The following is a 22,252-nucleotide window of genomic DNA, read 5'->3' on the forward strand; positions in this document are numbered from 1 at the left end:
TTCACTGTCTCAACACATGCATGGAGGGCCCAACAAACAGGCTCTCCACGTATGTGTTGTGACTGTCATACAGCCGCGACACATGCAGCTGCGAAGCTGACGGAGTCGGACAGCTGATCAGCAGGAGCGATCCAGGTATCCAGGTTCCCTCTGCAGCTTATTCGGTAAGTGATATCGCTTGCCTAATAAGGAGGGACCCAAACAGATTTGTACATCTTTATTTATAACATTATATATCTATCCCAAATGTATTTTGAAATAAAATAAATTACTTCTTTATAATAAACAACATATTTCCCCAAAAATATTTACATTTTATATATACAAAAAACAATTAAAATTAGTAAAAAATGTAAATCTCAGTAAAACGACACAATTTAATATACAAGGCAAAATGTTAGTATTGACAGTTTTTGCAGTTACCAGTACCCCTGCCTCTCCCCTGGGTGGGGTCCATCCTGAAACCTGTGGTAGAGGTTACATTATTTCCTGCCAGAACTACTAGATGTCAATTAGCTGTCACTTCTTCAGAGATCAGAGATCACCTGCATGCATGCACAGAGTGACCATCAGATGCCAGGTGAGCAGGGATTCAATAGATTCTTATGGGAAAGATCATGCAGCTAATCTTTTCATGGCTAAACACTAAATATACAATGAGATGGGGCAGAATAGAAAAAAAAATAAAGGAAAGGATAATACAACTATAAGATCAGCTGGATGTGAAGTTATTAAGCAGGTAGATTGGATGGATGGATGGATGGATGGATGGATAAGTGTGTTTCTAGAAATAACAGGATACTTATATAAAGTAAATGTACTTTATATGAAGAAAGAGTGAAGAAAATGTGTTTATTATAATAGAAACTGGCGCAAGTTTGTGCTTTCTAAGAGTTCAGTCTATAGTTGCTAAAACAAGGGTTTTGATGCATATGACTTAAGGAACACATACAAAGAAGCAGCTGCTTGGTCTCTTAAATTGTTTAGACCAGTATTTCTCAACTCTAGTCCTCAGGTACCCCCAATAGGTGAGAATTTTAGGGTAGCCTGTACAGAGACCTCATGTTTATAAGAGAACACCATTGGCAATTTTCTAAGGACTTGTGGATATTTAGATTACCTGTGTAAGGCTCCATTCCCATGATGAGCTTTAGGTGCATTTTTGATGTTGCAGAATTTCTGCACCTATTATTTCAATGTGGTTACTTACACTTTTTCATTGCGTTTGTGTTTTTTGTTTTTTGATGTGTTTTTTGCCTGTGTTTGGGGTCTCATGCTTTCAAATAAAGTTGCTTTATTTTTGATACTCGTTGGATTTTTTTACTTTGACATAACTTTACTGATATCCTTAGGTGCAGATCACATGTGTTTTTCATGCGTTTCCGTGGTGGAAAAGCACTAAAACACATGTGCATTATTCTGCTTTGGATACAGTCTCCAAATTCTGTATTTAGGAAGGTGGTGTATGTGTGAGGGGGGTGTTCTTATTTATATAATGCTCATATTGTTGTTGGGAGGGGACCTCAGTTTGCCCTTACTGACTCAGGGGGCACTCTCCACCACCATGCATATCACCCCTATTCGAAGGACGGTCCTGCAACCCCAACAGCCATATACACCCCAATTGACAAAGTCCCAGGGAACATTTTGCTCTGTGGCCAGTGGGGGGAGAGGCACATCAGGCTGCAGTCTACCAAGCACAGCTGTGGAACTGGGGTGGTGAGGGACCAATGGAAACAGCAATTACACTGTTTGGTTGAACTGCTGTCATGCAAGGTGTAAGACAGACTCAGTGCAACACAAAGGGATAAGGGGAAGGGGAGCCCAACGCTAGGAAAGCAGGGAGTGGAGACCCCTAGGCAGAACTAACATCACCCTGTCTGCTCTAAGATCCTAAATAGGTTACGCACCTATCGCCGAGCAGGATACCTAAGCCCTGCCAGATCCTAGTGGTAAGCCCTGCATAGGGAAGGTCAGCATGAGCGCTAGTCAATCCCCACTACACTACCAGACAACTGGTAAAGACAAACAGGGGGGAACACTTATCTTTGAGCAGACTCAGAGAGGAAACATCAGACGTACTCCCAACGCCAGAAAGGAAGTTAGCCAACTGCTGTAGCTCCAAGCCTTCGCAAGGAAGGAATGGAAATAACACCAGCACTTCCCAACAGGAAGTAGGGAGTTATAAACACCAAGTCCAGGTGTGGTCATTCGCACCGGGGAAGGTGGCCACTAGTGTGCAAAGCAAATAACCGAGACCTTCTGCAGACAGATGCAGTGCAACTGTCTGCAGCCTCTGACACATCTGTGAGAACTGTAGCACCAGTTCTGAAACCTGGTGAAGAGCGAAGCAGAATCATTCCTGTCACCACCCAAAGAGAACAGGCTGCAGCATAGTAGTTTTAATAACAGCAGCACTGTTCTTTCAGATTATCCAACCTGTGGAAGAATGAATTGGTGACCTGCCAGCTGACTGGAGCATACTGTTTACAGGAGAATGCAGCTTGAGTGTGCTAAGAGCTCAGCGTTCAGTGCTTTCCCACATTGGAAAATAGTGGATAACGGAAAAAGAGTGCTGATTTGGTATTTGGCAAGGTGAGCTGCAGAATCCAGCAGCAGTGCAGGTGCACTCTGGTCATACGACACTAGCCCAGGAAGTAATCATGCAGCCAGTGAGGAGAAATGACAGAGGCAGGAATGAGTAGGCAACTACATAGGAGAAGGGAGCAGAGGCCAGGTAGAGAAGCAAAAAATCATCAGATGTGCTACAGCTGCCACAAGCCACATGTAGGGGACCCATGAGTCATATGTGGCTCATGGGTTATGGGTTGGAGACCTCTGTTTTAGGCCTCCTTCACAAGTCCTGATATTTCAGGTACTGGAAAAAACAGTACCATTGTTATTCATGTCCAAGGGTACGTCATTCGTGTGCACCATGAGAATGACATGTACCTGAACAGAATGCAGAAGAGAAGTGACAGATGGTTTTGAGGTGTCAAAAAGTGTGCAAACATAGACATAGATAGATATGGGGTAAATAGATGATTAGATAGGCAGGTAGATATCTGTGAGATATTTAACCCCTTAACAACCGCTGATACGCCTTTTAACGGTGGCAGTTAAGGGTAGCTGAGACCCCAGACAACATGATTCGGGTCATTTTTACTGACCCCAGTGTTGTGATCACCATTATTCACGGGGAGGAGAGAGAAATGGGGACTCTGAGCCCCCCCGGTACGTCCGGTGTCCCAGGAAGAAAATGGCACGCGCATGCGCAGTGCACCCGCCAAGATCTGCAGGCCAGCAGCCGGCAACAATAGGAAATTTTTCCTATTTGTTCATTTTGATCACTGTGATAGTCCCTATCACAGTGATCAAAATGGAGAAAAAAAAAAGTAAATCAAACCCCCCTTTATCACGCCTTTAGTTAGGTAAAAATAATAAAATTTTAAAAAATGTATTTGCTTCCTTTTTTCCATTAGGTTTAGTGTTTGGCTGGGGTTAGGCTTGGGGATAGGGTTTTGGTTGGGGCTAGAGCTAGGCTTGCTGTTAGATTTGTGTTGGGGTTATGGTTGTGGTTATGGTTGGGATTACGGTTAGGGTTGGGAATAGGTTTAGGGGTGTGCTAGGGTTAGGTTTGTGGTTAGGTTTATGGTTGGGGTTGGGATTAGGGTTAGGGGTGTGTTGGGGTTACAATTGGGGGGGTTCCACTGTTTAGGTACATCAGGTGATCTCCAAACGCAACATGGCGCTCACCATTGATTCCAGACACTTTTGCGTTTAAAAAGTAAAACAGCACTCCCTCCATTATGAGCCCTGCCATGCGCTCAAACAGTGGCTTTCCCCCACATATGGGGGATTGGAGTACTCAGGAAAAATTGCACAACAAATTTTGTAGTCCACTTTCTCCTGATACCATTGTAAAAATATAAAAAATTGGTTCCAAAGTAAATTTTTTGTGAAAAATGTTCATTTTTTCCTTCCACATTGTTTTAGTTCTCGTGAAGCAACTTGAGGTGTGCAGTTTTTAGACTGGTGTCACTTTTGGGTATTTTCTGTTATATTGACCTCCCAAACTCACTTCAAATGTGAGGTGGTCCCTAAAAAAAATGGTTTTGTAAATTTTGTTGGAAAAATGAGAAATCGCTGGTCAACTTTTAACCCTTATAACGTTCTAACAAAAAACAATTATGTTTCCAAAATTGTGCTGATGTAAATTTGACATGTGGGAAATGTTATTTTGTATGACACCACTCACTGATTTAAGGGTACAAAAATTAAAAGTTTGAAATTTGCAAAATTTTAAAAAATTTTGCCAAATTTCCATTTTTTCTTAAATAAACGCAAGTTACATTGAAGAAATTTTACCACTAGCATGAAGTACAATATGCCATGAAAAAACAATCTCAAAATCATTGGGATATGTTGAAGCGTTCCAGAGCTATAACCTCGTAAAGTGACAGTGGTCAGATTTGTAAAAACTGGCTTGGTCATTAACCCCTTCACCCCCAAGGGTGGTTTGCACGTTCATGACCGGGCCAATTTTTACAATTCTGACCACTGTACCTTTATGAGATCATAACTCTGGAACGCTTCAATGGATCCCGGTGATTCTGACATTGTTTTCTCGTGACATATTGTACTTCATGTTAGTGGTAAAATTTCATTCAAATAACTTGCGTTTATTTGTGAGAAAAATGGAAATTTGGCGAAAATTTTGAAAATTTTGCAATTTTCCAACTTTGAATTTTTATGCCCTTAAATCACAGAGATACGGCACACAAAAAACTTGATAACTAACATTTCCCACATGTTTACTTTACATCAGCACAATTTTGGAACCAAAATTTTTTTTTGTTAGGAAGTTATAAGGGTTAAAAGTTGACCAGCGATTTCTCATTTTTACAACACCATTTTATTTTTAGGACCACATCACATTTGAAGCCACTTTGAGGGGTCTATATGATAGGAAATACCCAAAAGTGACACCATTCTAAAAACTGCACCCCTTAAGGTGCTCAAAACCACATTCAAGAAGTTTATTAACCCTTTAGGTGCATCACAGGAATTTTTTTGAATATTTAAAAAAAAATTAAACATCTAACTTTTTTTCATAAAAAAAATAATTCAGGTTCAATTTTTTTTATTTTACCAAGGGTAACAGGAGAAATTGGACTGCAAAAGTTATTGTGCAATTTGTCCTGAGTACGCAGATACCTGATATGTGGGGGGGAACGACTGTTTCGGCGCATGGCAGAGCTCAGAATGGAAGGAGCGCCGTTTGACTTTTTCAATGCAAAATTGGCTGGAATTCAGATTGGACGCCATGTCACGTTTGGAGAGTCCCTGATGTACCTAAACAGTGGAAACCCCCTACAAGTGACCCCATTTTGGAAACTAGACCCCCTAAGGAACTTATCTAGATATGTGGTGAGAACTTTGAACCCACAAGGGCTTTACAGAAGTTTATAACGTACAGCGGTACAATTAAAAAATCATATTTTTTCCACAAAAATGATCTTTTCACCCCAATTTTTATTTTCCCAAGGGTAACAGGACCCTAAAAGTTACTGTGCAATTTGTCCTGAGTACGCTGATACCCCACATGTGGGGGTAAACCACTATTTGGGCGCATGGCAGAGCTCGGAAGGGAAGCAGCGCCATTTGACGTTTTTGGCTGGAATTGAGATCGGACACCATGTCGCGTTTGGAAAACCCCTGATGTACCAAAACAGTGGAAACCCCCCACAAATGACACCATTTTGGAAACTAGACCCCCTAAGGAACTTATCTAGATGTGTGGTGAGAACTTTGAACCCCCATGGGCTTCACAGAAGTTTATAACATAAAGCCATACAATTAAAAAATCATATTTTTTCCACAAAAATGATCTTTTCACCCTCAATTCTTATTTTTCCAAGGGTAACAGGACCCTAAAAGTTATTGTACAATTTGTCCTGAGTACGCTGATACCCCACATGTGGGGGTAAACCACTATTTGGGCGCATGGCAGAGCTCGGAAGGGAAGCAGCGCCATTTGACGTTTTTGGCTGGAATTGAGATCGGACACCATGTCGCGTTTGGAAAACTCCTGATGTACCAAAACAGTGGAAACCCCCCACAAATGACACCATTTTGGAAACTAGACCCCCTAAGGAACTTATCTAGATGTGTGGTGAGCACTTTGACCCCCCCAGTGCTTCACAGAAGTTTATAACGCCCGGGCGTGAAAATTAAAAATTCGTATTTTTTCCACAAACATGATCTTTTAGTCACCATTTTTTTAATTTCCCAAGGGTACCAGGAGAAATTGGACCCCAAAAGTTGTTGTCCAATTTGTCCTGAGTATGCTGATACCCCATATGTGGGAGAAAACTACTGTATGGGCACACGTCGGGGCTGGGAAGGGAAGTAGTGACGTTTTGGAATGCAGACTTTGATGGAATGGTCTGCGGGTGTCATGTTGCCTTAGGAGAGCCCCTAATGTACCTAAACAGTGGAAACCCCCCACAAATGACACCATTTTGTAAACTAGACCCCCCAAGGAACTTATCTAGATGTGTGGTGAGCATTTTGAACCCCCCAGTGCTTCACAGAAGTTTATAACGCCCGGGCGAGAAAATAAAAAATTCGTATTTTTTCCACAAACATGATCTTTTAGTCACCATTTTTTTATTTTCCCAAGGGTACCAGGAGAAATTGGACCTTAAAAGTTGTTGTCCAATTTGTCCTGAGTATGCTGATACCCCATATGTGGGAGAAAACTACTGTATGGGCACACGTCGGGGCTCGGAAGGGAAGTAGTGACGTTTTGGAATGCAGACTTTGATGGAATGGTCTGCGGGTGTCATGTTGCCTTAGGAGAGCCCCTAATGTACCTAAACAGTGGAAACCCCCCACAAATGACACCATTTTGTAAACTAGACCCCCCAAGGAACTTATCTAGATGTGTGGTGAGCATTTTGAACCCCCCAGTGCTTCACAGAAGTTTATAACGCCCGGGCGAGAAAATAAAAAATTGGTTTTTTTTCCACAAACATGATCTTTTAGTCACCATTTTTTTATTTTCCCAAGGGTACCAGGAGAAATTGGACCTTAAAAGTTGTTGTCCAATTTGTCCTGAGTATGCTGATACCCCAAATGTGGGAGAAAACTACTGTATGGGCACACGTCGGGGCTCGGAAGGGAAGTAGTGACGTTTTGGAATGCAGACTTTGATGGAATGGTCTGCGGGTGTCATGTGCGTTTGGAGAGCCCCTGATGTACCTAAACTATTGAAACTCCCCACAAGTGACCCCATTTTGGACACTAGACCCCCCACGGAACTTATCTAGATGTGTGGTGAGCACTTTGAACCCCCAAGTGCTTCACAGAAGTTTATAACACTCGGACGTGAAAATAAAAAAATCATTTTTTTCCACAAAAATGATATTTTTGCCCCCAATTTTTTATTTTCCTAAGGGTAACAGGAGAAATTGGACCCCAAAAATTGTTTTGCAATTTGTCCTGAGTAGGCTGATACCCTACATGTGGGGGTAAAACACTGTTTGGGCGCATGGCAGAGCTTGGAAGGGAAGGAGCACCATTTGACTTTTTCAACTCAGAATTGGCTGGAATTGAGATCAGACGCCATGTTGCATTTGGAGAGCCCCTGATGTGCCCAAACAGTGGAAACCCCCAATTCTAACTCCAACCCTAGCCCTAGCCCTAGCCCTAACCCTAGCCCTAACCCTAGCCCTAACCCTAGCCCTAACCCTAACCCTAACCCTAACCCTAGCCCTAACCCTAGCCCTAACCCTAATGGAAAAATGGAAATAAATACATTTTTTTTATTTTATTATTTTTCCCTAACTAAGGGGGTGATAACGGGGGGTTTGATTTACTATTTATGGCGGTTTTTATTTTTGGCAGCTGTCGCACGCTAAAAGACGCTTTTTATTGTAAAAATAGTTTTTGCATCACCACATATTGAGAGCTATAATTTTTCCGTATTTTGACCCACCGGGTCATGTGAGGTCTTATTTTTTGCAGGACGAGTTGACGTTTTGATTGGTACCATTTTCGGGCACATGACATGTTTTGATCGCTTTTTATTCCAATTTTTGGGACGCAGAATGAAGAAAAACCTGCGTTTCATGAATTTCTTTTGGGGGGGTGCGTTTACACCGTTCCGCGTGCGGTAAAATTGATAAAGCGGTTTTATTCTTCGGGTCAGTACGGTTACAGCGATACCTCATTTAGGTCGTTTTTTTATGTTTTTGTCGGTTTTATGCAATGAAAACTATTTTATATAAAAAATAATTATTTTTGCATCGCTTTATTCTGCGAGCTATAACTTTTTTATTTTTTCGCTGATGATGCTGTGTGGCAGCTCATTTTTTGCGGGACAAGATGATGTTTTCAGTGGTACCATGGATATTTATATGCGTCTTTTTGATCGCGCGTTATTACACTTTTTGTTTGGCAGTATGATAATAAATCATTATTTTTTGCTTCGTTTTTTATTTTTATTTTTTAAGGGGTTCGCTAAAGGGGTTAACTAATGGGACAGTTTTATAGGGCGGGTCGTTACGGACGCGGCGATACCTAATATGTGTACTTTTATTGTTTTTTTTTATTATTTCCAAAAAATGGATTTATTGGGGGAATATTTTTTTTTTTTTTTTCTAATTTATTTGGCGATTTTTTTTTAAATTATTTTTACACTTTTTTTATTTTTTTTTTTTACTTTATTAAATAGTCCCAGGTGGGACATCACTGTCCTGTGACAGATCGCTGATCTGTCACATCACAGATCACTGTGACAGATCAGCGATCTGACACAGGCACTGCAGAAGGCTTCCTGCTTTGCAGGCACTGAGGAAGCCAGCTTCCTCAGGCCCCCGATGGCCCCCGTCGCCATCTTGGATTCGGGGGCCTGGAGGAAAGGAGTCCCCCGCAGCAGCGCTGCACATTGCGCTGCCGTGGGGGGCTCAGGGAAGCACGGAGGGAGCCCCCTCCCTGCCGATGCTTCCCTTTAACTCCCGGTACACCGCGATCATGTTTGATCGCGGTGTGCAAGGGGTTAACGTGTCGGGGGCGGTCCGTGACCGCCCCTGACACATTGTGCCGGGTGTCAGCTGTGATAATCAGCTGACACCCGGCCGCGATCAGCGGCGCTCACCACTTGGGCGCCGCTGATCGCGCCCGACGTACTATCCCGTCCATGGGCATAGGGGCCCAGGTCCCATGGACGGGATATACCGTCAGATGTCAGGAAGGGGTTAAGTACCAAATTGGCTCTGTCACTAAGGAGTTAATTAGTGCCTTGCATTTGTAGATTACTGTCCATGTATTTAAGCTAATAAATAAATGAAAAAAAATGACGTGGAGTCCCCTCCTATTTTTGATAGCCAGAAAAGGTAAAGCAGACAGCGTAAGCTGATATTAACATACTGTGAAGGCCAATGGTTATTGGGCCAGTCCGAGCCTAAAAATGCAAGCCCTCAGCCACACCAAATCTGACGTAGTCTACAAATGGTTAGCTGAAAAACAATGACACAACTCAGTCACCGGCTCACGCTACGCTCCTCGAGACCCGGCGGCTCTGAACAGCAGTGGCGTCAGTAAAGATAACACTCCTCAGAGTCACCAAGTCTCACAGAGGGCAGTGTGACACGGCAACTCCAATGAGTGTTCTTCTTTACCTTTTGTGGTTATCAAAAATCATCATTTTTGTTTATTAGCTTAATACATACAACTAATTATCTAGAAAATCTAAGATATCTATCTATTCTCTACTTTATGTCATCCGTGTGCACGTGATGTATTGATATCCAGCAGCGGACATGTCTACATGTGCGCAGCCCCATAGATTATAATGAGTGCAGGGGTGTAAGTGTTCCTGCAGTACGTGTGAAAAATGACACCACACACTGACGTGACGGAGGGACAGGGACTCAGTACCATGGTGTTTAGATAACATTGCAGCTAATATTTAGACAATACAGCTGAAAAGAAAGAATAAGAAATATAAATAAGGGTTTGGGGGATATTATTGCTCTATATACAGATGTAATAAGAATTTTTTTTTAAATCTGCTGTTTAGTTTCAGAGAACCCCTTTATCCCCCCCCCAACTAAATCACCCCCCCCAGCCTGTTTGCACCTTCACGACAAGGCCACATTTTATCATTCTGACCACTATCACTTCAACGGATCCAACTCGCTCTGAGACTGTTTTTTGTGACATATTGTACTTCATGATAGTGGTAAAATTTTGTCTCTATAACATGGTATATTTGTGAAAAAAATTCAACTTGGTGAAAATTTGGAAAATGTTGCAATTTTCAAACTTTTAATTTTTATGCCCTTAAATCAAAGAGTTCTGTCACACAAAATAGTTAATAAATAACATTTCCCACATGTGTACTTTACATCAACATAATTTTAGAAACTTTTTTTTTGTTAGGAAGTTATAAGGGTTAAAAGTTGACCAGCGATTTCATTTTTCCAACGATATTTACAAAACCATTTTTTTAGGGACCACAGCTCATTTGAAGTGACTTTGACGGGTCTATATGACAGAAAATGCCCAAAAGTGACAACACTATAAAAACTGCACCCCTCAAGGCGCTCAAAACCACATTCAAGAAGTTCATTAACCCTTCAGGTGCTTCACAGGAATTAATGGAATGTGGAAAAAAATGAACATTTTACTTTTTCTTCACAAAAATTTTACTTTAGACCCATTTTTTTTAATTTCACAAGGGTGACAGGAAAAGATAAATGACAAAGTTTGTTGTGCAAGTTTTCCTGAGCATGCCAATACCCCAGATGTGGGGAAAAAAACACTGTTTTTCGTGCATGGCATGGTTTGAAAGGGAAGGAGAGCTGTTTGACTTTTTCATCGCAAGATTGGTTAGATTGGTTAGAATCAAGAGTGGACTCCATGTCACGTTTTGAGAGCCCTTGATGTGCCTAAACAGTGGAAACCCCCACAACTGACCCCAATTTTGTAAGCTAGACTCTTCAAGGAACTTATGTAGATGTGTGGTGAGCACCTTGACCCCCAGGTTGTTCACAGAAGTTTATAACGTAATAACGTACAACCATGAAAATCAAAAAAAAATGTTGACAAAAATGATCTTTTAGCCACAATTTATTTTATTTTCACAAGGGTAACAAGAGAAAATGGACCCAAAATTTGTTGTGCCTTTTCTCATGAGTAGACTGGTACTTCATACGTGGGAGAAAACACCATTTCGGCGCACGTCAGTGCTCAAAAGGGAAGGAGTGATGTTTTGGAATGTACACTTTGATGGAATGGTCTGCAGGAGTCATGTTGCGTTTGCAGAGCACCTGATGTGCCTAAATAGTAGTTGAGATCTATCACTCTGGAAAAGGTTATAAAGCCATTTCTAAAGCTTTGGAACTCCAACACACCACAGTGAGAGCCATTATCCTCAAATGGCGAAAACATGGAATAGTTGAACCTTCCCAGGAACGGCTGACCAAAATTACCCCAAGAGCACAACGACGACTGATCCAATAGATCACAGAAGAACTCACAACAACATCCAAAGAACTGCAGGCCTCACTTGCCTCAGTTATGGTCAGTGTCCTTCACCATAAAGACCGCAGAGTTCAGCTGCACAGAAACACATGCAGCAGCACACTCCGGTCAAGAGTGCCGGCGGCAGTGCCGGGTATTGATGCAAGAGACTTGCGCTAGTTTCTCGCATTGCACTCGCAAGTGTTACCCCGGCCTAAGAAAGAAACTGGTCAAAAATGGCCTGCATGGCATCTGGCTTAAAAGTAACACACTTCGGTCAAGAGTGCCGGCGGCAGTGCCGGGTATTGATGCGAGAGACTTGCGCGAGTTTCTCGCATTGCACTCGCAAGTGTGACCCCGGCCTAAGAAAGAAACTGGTCAAAAATGGCCTGCTTGGCATCTGGCTTAAAAGTAACACAGCATTTCAGAAAAGGAACATCATGTCAACAGTAATATATGGTGGTTATAGTGAGATGGCCTGAGGCAGTTTTATTTCTTCAGGACCTGGAAGACTTGCTGTGGTAAATGGAACCATGAATTCTGCTGTCTACCAAAAAACCCAAAAGGAGAATGTCCGGCCGTTTGTGACCTCAAGCTGAAGTGCACTTGGGTTATGCAGCAGGACAATGTCCAAAACTCGCCAGCGAGTCTACCTCTGAATGACTTAAGAAAAAGTAAATTAAGACTTGAAAGTCCTGACCTTAATCTAATTGAGATGCGGTGGCATGACCTTAAGGCCGGGGTCACACTAGCGATGAATACGGACGAGTGCTATGTGATAAAACATCGCATAGCACTCGGACCAGTATTCACCTATGGGGCAGCTCCCATCAGCGTTTTTTTTCCTGGTCGTTTTCAACGTGCAAGTGTAATCGCAGAACGCTGCGATTGTCACTGACACTCAGCCGAGTCTTGGCTCACTCGCACCCATGTAAGCCTATGGGTACAAGTGAGACAACACACATCACTTGGATATCATCTGAGTGCTGTGCGATATACGCTGACCCCGGCAATGGAGGAGATGGAGAAATTAATTTCTCCGCCTCCTCTGCAGCTATACTCTGATCCGCTCTGTGCGAGAGACTCGCTGCACAGACGCATGACACTCGGCTCCCGCTCACAGCAGGAGGGGAGCCGAGGGTCATTAGCATATCGCATCCGATGCTCTCGCATCACATGCCATGCGCTAGTCTGACCCCGGCCTAAAAAGCTGCATCATGCTTGGAAACCCTCCAATGTAGCTGAATTACAACAATTCTGCAGAGATGAAAATGACAAAATTCCTCCAGAGTGTTGTCAAGGCATGTGCACAAGTTGCAGATTTGCCTGCAGAATTTTCAGCACAGAATCTGCTTCTCTTGGCAGAAATCGCAGGTAAAAATCCGCACGGATTTGATGTTTTTAATGCAGATTTTCATGCGTTTTTTTGATGCAGATTTGTATGCATTTTGTAAGCTAAATAAAGATCTATCATTCAACAACAAAAAAGAGTTCTGATGTCATTTCTTTGTCCAACCTCTTATTTTGCATACTCCATTGAAGAATAATGTTTACACACACAGGTAGATTAGATATATCTATAGATAGATAGATAGCTCGATAGATAGATTGATAGATAGAGCTATAGATAGATAGATCTATAGATATAGATCTATTTATCCATAGATATATTTATCTATCTATAGATATATCTATCTTTCCAGAGATATATATATATATATATATATATATATATATATCCATAGATATATCTAGATAATAAAAAAGGGAAACAGCACAGTACTTATCTTCGGATGCATGGCCCCCAGGCAAGAAGTCCAATACTCGCCCCAATATCCAATAGAAAATAAAAAATGAAGGCAGCACTCCATACTCCACATGTTGAAAAAAGTTGTGAATATATTCACACCCACATGTCTGGGTGATGTTTCGGCTCTGACTGAGCCTTTCTCAAGCTTATCTATCCATAGATATATCTATCCATAGATATGGATCGCCCGCCAGGGCCGTGGGGTACTCGGTAGCGGGCCGGTATCTCAGAGGGAACTGTCACAGTAGCGGTGACCCGGTCCGTGGCCCTGGGCGTCCATGTAAAAGGGGTAGAGTAATGTGGATAAAGTCAATGAGATGATTCGTGATGCCACCTGTGGTTTCTGGTCAGTTTGACCAGCGCTGCAGGGTTGCTTCTCTGGGACAGATGGTGTGGTGCAGCAATGATGTTGTAGCCCTCCACAGGTAGGGCTGTAGTCCCAGGGCAGAGTAGATGAGGTTGGCAAATGAGGAGATAGCGACGAGAAGTAGATGGTGCAGTGTTAGGCACAGAGATGTAGCAGTGCTGAGTGGGTTGGCGCAGGAAGAAGACAATAAGACAGATGAATGCAGTTCCAGTTCTTTTACTCACGTTCTTAGCACAGACAGGTGCCCGCTTCAATGCTGTGGTCTTCAGATCAGGGGCTCAGCCAACTCCCAGGCAGATGGAATTAACCTTTCCAGCTCTCCCTTTCGTGTGCCTGTTCTGAACGTCTCCTCACTTGCGCTTATACTGAAGTACTTGTGGTTGCGTGTTAAACCCAAGTTCCTCCTTCTTGATGTTTCTTAGAACTCTACTTGTACAGCAGACAACTGTAGCCTGCTTCGGGGACTCCTTGCTATCAAGTCCCGGCTCACTCATGTTGCTGTTGTGCCCCAAGTCTTAGGTGGGAATAAAGTGGTGACAACTTCTATTCCTCCGTTGTCTGCTGCAGGACCATCAGTTTCCATACAACCTCGGAGACCGGACCCCGGCCATGCGCTTAGAACTTGAGGAAGGGCTCCACTCCGACCCTAGTCCTTAGTTCTCTTCTTCTCCTTAGGTTCTGCACTAATCTTTCTTCCTTCTGGAGAATCAGGCTTTCTATTTCTCTTTCCCGTGCACACGCTGCGGATTCTGCTGCAGTTCCACAGCGTTTTTGGCCCTGCAGAATCGCAGCAGTTCCACTGACATGGTACAGTACCATGTTACCCTATGGGTTTTAAAAACCGCTGTGCTCACGCTGCGGTTTTTTCCGCACAGTTTTGCTGCGGTTTACAAACCGCAGCATGTCAATTGTTTCTGTGGTTTGGCACCTATTCCACTGTCCAGGTGCCAAACCGCAGGGGAAAACCGCAGGCCAATCTGCAGGAAAACCGCAGGTCACTTTACCTGCGGTTTTACCTGCGGATCCGCGCGGAAAAACCCACAGGTGAATCCGCAGCGTGTGCATATAGCCTAAGGTCACTGAAGTCTGCTGCAGCACCTCCTTCACTCCATCCCTCTCAGGGGATCTTCTCTCACAGACTGACCTTTTCCTAATATTCTCCCACTCTCTTGTGCAGTCTAAGCTCCACCCACCTCCCAGCACTCTTCGTGTTCCAAGCAGGGAGCCACCAAAGGTGCTTTGCTACACTACTATGTTGTGTGGGATGCAGGAGTTGGAGGCTGGTCAGGTGTTACCATCTTACCTGGAGAGTGGGATACTACACCTCAGGAGGAGGTGCAGTACCTCTGTGGCGACTGAACCCTCAGGGGCGCCACAGATATATCTATAGATATATTTATCTATCTATCTACACTGCTCAAAAAAATAAAGGGAACACTAAAATACCACATCCTAGATATCACTGAATGAAATATTCCAATTGCAAATCTTTATTCATTACATAGTGGAAATCGTTGAAATCAATAAAACATAAAAATGATCAATGTAAGTCAAAATTAATATCCCATGGAGATCTGTATGTGGAATGATACTCAAAATCAAAGTGGAAATCAAATTACAGGCTGATCCATCTTCAGTGGAAATGCCGCAAGACAAGGAAATGATGCTCAGTGGTGTGTTTGGCCTCCATGTGCCTGTATGACCTCCCGACAATGCCTGGGCATGCTCCTGATGAGGTGGCGGATGGTCTCCTGAGGGATCTCCTCCCAGACCTGGACTGAAGCATCCGCCAACTCCTGGACAGTCTGTGGTGCAATGTGACGGTGGATGGAGCGAGACATGATGTCCCAGATGTCTTCAATCGAATTCAGGACTGGGGAATGGGCGGGCCAGTCCATACCTTCAATGTCTTCATCTTGCAGGAACTGCTGATGGGTCGCCCTCCCAGGGCTGTGGGGTACTCGGTACCGGGCCCGATGAGCTTCAATGGGAGTTGTCACGGCAGCTGGGACCCGGCCCGTGGCCCTAGGCGCCCATTGTAAAAGGGGGATAGTTCAGTGTGCTTTTGATGATTAGAGTGAATGAGTCGTGACGCCACCTGTGGTGTTTGGCAATGAAGATGTTAAGCCGACGCTGCAGGCAGATCCTCTGGGACAGATGGTGTGGTGCAGCAATGATGTTATAGCCCTCCACAGGCAGGGCTGTAGTCCCAGGGCAGAGTAGGTGAAGTGATACGTAGATGTAGTGTCGGGCGCAGGGGAGGTAGCAGTGCCTGGCATGTTGACGCAGGAATAAGTGGAGGACACCAGGGCATGTAGTTCCAAAGCTTTACTCACAGTCTGTTGTGGTATAAGAGCCCGCATCCGTGCTATGTCCTCCGGGTCAGGAGCTCAGCCAACTTCCAGACAAGATGAAGTACTCCTTTCCAACACTCCGCCAACATATGTGCCTTTTCTGAATGTCTCCCTCTTAGCGCCTTTAGTGAAGTACTCACAGTACTGAGTTACACTGGAGTTCCTCCTGTCAGATGTTCCTATGAACTCTACTTGTACGGCAGACAGCAGTAGCCTGCTTCGGGACTCCTTGCTACCAAGTCCCGGCTCACTATCGTTGCTGTTGTGCCCCCAAGTCTTGCGTGGGAATAAAGTGCTGACAACTTCTATTCCTCCGGTGTCTGCTGCAGGACCATTAGTATCCATACAACCTCGGGGACCGGACCCCAGCCTAGCGCTTAGAACTTGGGAAGGGTTCTCCTCTAACCCTAATCCTTAGTTCTCTTCTCCTCATGTTCCGTACTAATCCTTTCCTTCTTATGTTCTTATGGAGAGTCAGGCTTTCTATCAATGTTCCTTTCCTGTGCCAGCGAACCCATGTCACTGAGGTCGGCTGCAGCACTTAATTCACCCATCCCACTCAGGGGATCTTCTTTCACAGACTGACCTTGTCAGACTCCTGTGACTAACTGACTAAATCCTACACCCTTCCCGCTCTTTTAGTGCAGACTAAACTCCACCCGCCTCCCAGCATGCTTCGTGTTCCAAGCAGGGAGCCACCAAAGGGTGCTTTGCTACACTACTATGTTGTGTGGGATGCAGGTGTTGGAGCGTGGTCAGGTGTCTCCACCTTACCTGGATGGTGGGGTACCACACCTCAGGAGGAGGTGCAGTACCTCTGTGGCGACTGAACCCTCAGGGGCGCCACACTGACACATTCCAGCCACATGAGGTCTGGCATTGTCCTGCATTAGGAGGAACCCAGGGCCAATCGCAGCAGCATATGGTCTCACAAGGGGTCTGAGGATCTCATCTCAGTACCTAATGGCAGCCAGGCTACCTCTGGCGAGCACAAGGAGGGCTGTGCGGCCCTCCAAAGATATGCCACACCACACCATTACTGACCCACTGCCAAGCCGGTCATGCTGAAGAATTATGGAGGCAGCAGATCGCTCTCCATGGCATCTCCTGACTCTGTCACTTCAGTCAAATGTGCTCAGTGTGAACCTGCTTTCATATGTGAAGAGCACAGGGCGCCAGTGGCGAATTTGCCAACCCCCATCTGTGGGCGTCGGGCACTTAGACTATCCTCATGGAGTTGGTTTCTAACCGTTTGTGCAGACACATGCACATTTGTGGCCTGCTGGAGGTCATTTTGCAGGGCTCTGACAGTGTTCCTCCTGTTCCTCCTTACACAAAGGCTGAGGTAGCGGTCCTGCTGCTGGGTTATTGCCCTCTTGCAGCCCCCTCCACGTCTCCTGGTGTACTGGCCTGTCTCCTGGTAGTGCCTCCAGCCTCTGAACACTACACTGACAGACACAGCAAACCTTCTTGCCACAGCTCGCATTGATGTGCCATCCTGGATGAGCTGCACTACCTCAGCCACTTGTGTCGGTTGTAGAGTCCGTCTCATGCTACCACGAATGTGAAAGCACAACCAACATTCAAAAATGACCAAAACATCAGAAAGCATTGGTACTGAGATGTGGTCTGTGGTCCCCATCTGCACAACGACTACTTTATTGAGTGTGTCTTAATAATTGCCAATAATTTCCATCTGTTGTCTATTCCATTTGCACAACAGCATGTGAAATTGATTGTCAAACAGTGTTGCTTGATTTACTTGGAGTTATATTCTGCTGTTTAAGTGCTCCCTTTATTTTTTTGAGCAGTGTATATATACAGTACAGACCAAAAGTTTGGACACACCTCATTCAAAGAGTTTTCTTTATTTTCATGACTATTAAAATTGTAGATTCACTGTGAAGGCATCAGAACTATGAATTAACACATGTGGAATTATCTACTTAACAAAACAGTGTGAAACAACTGAAAATATGTCTTACATTCTAGGTTCTTCAAAGTAGCCCCTTTTTGCTTTGATTACTGCTTTGCAAACTCTTGGCATTCCCTTGATGAGCTTCAAGAGGTAGTCACCGGAAATAGTTTTCACTTCACAGGTGTGCCCTGTCAGGTTTAATAAGTGGGATTTCTTGCCTTATAAATGGGGTTGGGACCATCAGTTGTGTTGTGCAGAAGTCTGGTGGATATACAGCTGATAGTCCTACTGAATAGACTGTTAGAATTTGTATTATGGCAAGAAAAAGCAGCTAAGTAAAGAAAAACGAGTGGCCATCATTACTTTAAGAAATGAAGATCAGTCAGTCCGACAAATTGGGAAAACTTTGAAAGTGTCCCCAAGTACAGTGGCAAAAACCATCAAGCGCTGCAAAGAAACTGGCTCACATGAGGACTGCCCCAGGAAAGGAAGACCAAGAGTCATCTCTGCTGCGGAAGATAAGTTCATCCGAGTCACCAGCCTCAGAAATCGCAGGTTAATAGCAGCTTAGACTAGAGACCAGGTCAATGCCACACAGAGTTCTAGCAGCAGACACATCTCTACAACAACTGTTAAGAGGAGACTTTGTGCAGCAGGCCTTCATGGTAAAATAGCTGCTAGGAAACCACTGCTAAGGACAGGCAACAAGCAGAAGAGACTTGTTTGGGCTGAAGAACACAAGGAATGGATATTAGACCATGGAAATCTGTGCTTTGGTCTGATGAGTCCAAATTTGAGATCTTTGATTCCAAAGACTGTGTCTTTGTGCGACGCAGAAAAGGTGAACAGATGGACTCTACATGCCTGGTTCCCACCGTGAAGCATGGAGGAGGAGGTGTGATGGTGTGGGGGTGCTTTGCTGGTGACACTGTTGGGGATTTATTCAAAATTGAAGGCATTCTGAACCAGCATGGCTACCACAGCATCTTGCAGCAGCATGCTATTGCATCTGGTTTGCGTTCAGTTGGACCATCATTTATTTTTCAACAGGACAATGACCCCAAACACACCTCCAGGCTGTGTAAGGGCTATTTGACCAAGAAGGAGAGTGATGGGGTGCTACGCCAGATGACCTGGCCTCCACAGACACCAGACCTGAACCCAATTGAGATGGTTTGGGGTGAGTTAGACCACAGAGTGAAGGCAAAAGGGCCAACAAGTGCTAAGCATCTCTGGGAACTCCTTCAAGACTGTTGGAAGACCATTTCCGGTGACTACCTCTTGAAGGTCATCAAGAGAATGCCAAGAGTGTGCAAAGCAGTAATCAAAGCAAAAGGTGGCTACTTTGAAGAACCTAGAATATAAGACATATTTTCAGTTGTTTCACACTTTTTTGTTAATTATATAATTCCACATGTGTTAATTCATAGTTTTGATGCCTTCAGAGTGAATCTACAATTTTCATAGTAATGAAAAATAAAGAAAACTCTTTGAATGAGAAGGTGTGTCCAAACTTTTGGTCTGTACTATATATACATACAGTTGTGGCCAAAAGTATTGACACCCCTGAAATTCTGTCAGATAATACTCAGTTTCTTCCTGAAAACGATTGCAAACACAAATTCTTTGGTATTATTATCTTCATTTAATTTGTCTTAAATGAAAAAACACAAAAGAGAATGAAGCAAAAAGCAAAACATTGATCATTTCACACAAAACTCCAAAAATGGGCCAGACAAAAGTATTGGCACCCTCAGCCTAATACTTGATTGCACAACCTTTAGCCAAAATAACTGTGACCAACCGCTTCCGGTAACCATCAATGAGTTTCTTACAATGCTCTGCTGGAATTTTAGACCATTCTTCTTTGGCAAACTGCTCCAGGTCCCTGATATTAGAAGGGTGCCTTCTCCAAACTGCCATTTTTAGATCTCTCCACAGGTGTTCTATGGGATTCAGGTCTGGACTCATTGCTGGCCACCTTAGAAGTCTCCAGTGCTTTCTCTCAAACCATTTTCTAGTGCTTTTTGAAGTGTGTTTTGGGTCATTGTCCTGCTGGAAGACCCATGACCTCTGAGGGAGACCCAGCTTTCTCACACTGGGCCCTACATTATGCTGCAAAATTTGTTGGTAGTCTTCTGACTTCATAATGCCATGCACACGGTCAAGCAGTCCAGTGCCAGAGGCAGCAAAGCAACCCCAAAACATCAGGAAACCTCCGTCATGCTTGACTGTAGGGACCGTGTTCTTTTCTTTGAATGCCTCTTTTTTTTCCTGTAAACTTAATGTTGATGCCTTTGCCCAAAAAGCTCTACTTTTGTCTCATCTGACCAGAGAGCATTCTTCCAAAACGTTTTAGGCTTTTTCAGGTAAGTTTTGGCAAACTCCAGTCTGGCTTTTTTATGTCTTGGGGGAAGAAGTGGGGTCTTCCTGGGTCTCCTACCATAGAGTCCCTTTTCATTCAGACGCCGACGGATAGTACGGGTTGACACTGTTGTACCCTCAGACTGCAGGGCAGCTTGAACTTGTTTCGATGTTAGTCGAGGTTCTTTATCCAACATCCGCACAATCTTGTGTTGAAATCTCTTGTCAATTTTTCTTTTCTGTCCACATCTAGGGAGGTTAGCCACAGTGCCATGGGCTTTAAACTTCTTGATGACACTGCACACGGTAGACACAGGAACATTCAGTTCTTTGGAGATGGACTTGTAGCCTTGAGATTGCTCATGCTTCCTCACAATTTGGTTTCTCCAGTCCTCAGACAGTTCTTTGGTCTTCTTTCTTTTCTCCATGCTCAATGTGGTACACACAAGGACACAGGACAGAGGTTGAGTCAACTTTAATCCATGTCAACTGGCTGCAAGTGTGATTTAGTTATTGCCAACACCTGTTAGGTGCCACAGGTAAGTTACAGGTACTGTTAACTACACAAATTAGAGAAGCATCACTTGATTTTTCGAACAGTGCCAATACTTTTGTCGACCCTCTTTTTTATGTTTGGTGTGGAATTATATCCAATTTGGCTTTAGGACAATTTTTGTGTTTTTTCATTTAAAACAAATTAGAATTTTGGCCACAACTGTGTGTGTGTATGTGTGTGTGTGTATGTATATATATATACACTCACTGGCCACTTTATTAGGTACACCATGCTAGTAACGGGTTGGACCCCCTTTTGCCTTCAGAACTGCCTCAATTCTTCGTGGCAGAGATTCAACAAGGTGCTGGAAGCATTCCTCAGAGATTTTGGACCATATTGACATGATGGCATCACACAGTTGGCGCAGATTTGTCGGCTGCACATCCCTGATGCGAATCTCCCGTTCCACCACATCCCAAAGATGCTCTATTGGATTGAGATCTGGTGACTGAGGAGGCCATTTGAGTACAGTGAACTCATTGTCATGTTCAAGAAACCAATCTGAGATGATTCGAGCTTTATGACATGGCGCATTATCCTGCTGAAAGTAGCCATCAGATGTTGGGTACATTGTGGTCATAAAGGGATGGACATGGTCAGCAACAATACTCAGGTAGGCTGTGGCGTTGCAACGATGCTCAATTGGTACCAAGGGGCCCAAAGAGTGCCAAGAAAAAATTCCCCACACCATGACACCACCACCACCAGCCTGAACCGTTGATACAAGGCAGGATGGATCCATGCTTTCATGTTGTTTACGCCAAATTCTGACCCTACCATCCGAATGTCGCAGCAGAAATCGAGACTCATCAGACCAGGCAACGTTTTTCCAATCTTCTACTGTCCAATTTCGATGAGCTTGTCCAAATTGTAGCCTCAGTTTCCTGTTCTTAGCTGAGAGGAGTGGTACCCAGTGTGGTCTTCTGCTGCTGTAGCCCATCTGCCTCAAAGTTCGACGCACTGTGCGTTCAGAGATGCTCTTCTGCCTACCTTGGTTGTAACGGGTGGCAATTTGAGTCACTGTTGCCTTTCTATCAGCTCGAACCAGTCTGCCCATTCTCCTCTGACCTCTGGCATCAACAAGGCATTTCCGGCCACAGAACTGCCGCTCACTGGATTTTTTTTCTTTTTCGGACCATTCTCTGTAAACCCTAGAGATGGTTGTGCGTGAAAATCCCAGTAGATCAGCAGTTTCTGAAATACTCAGACCAGCCCTTCTGGCACCAACAATCATGCCACGTTCAAAGGCACTCAAATCACCTTTCTTCCCCATACTGATGCTCGGTTTGAACTGCAGGAGATTGTCTTGACCATGTCTACATGCCTAAATGCACTGAGTTGCCGCCATGTG

The 22,252-nt window shown here is 44.0% G+C and overlaps 1 protein-coding gene across 1 annotated transcript in view; it reads left to right on the forward strand.

Annotated features, from left to right (window-relative positions):
* Window positions 1-506: 506 nt before the first annotated feature.
* The window catches only part of S1PR4 (sphingosine-1-phosphate receptor 4), a 49,880-nt gene continuing 28,134 nt past the window's right edge, over window positions 507-22,252 (forward strand). Inside the window, exon 1 of the mRNA XM_073547551.1 lies at window positions 507-580. The gene's annotated coding sequence lies outside the window, so the exon portion shown is untranslated. The remainder of the gene's footprint in view (window positions 581-22,252) is intronic.

This window comes from Dendrobates tinctorius, unplaced genomic scaffold, assembly GCF_039654945.1.
Source record: "Dendrobates tinctorius isolate UK_male_01 unplaced genomic scaffold, ASM3965494v1 ptg000011l, whole genome shotgun sequence".
NCBI lineage: Eukaryota > Metazoa > Chordata > Amphibia > Anura > Dendrobatidae > Dendrobates > Dendrobates tinctorius.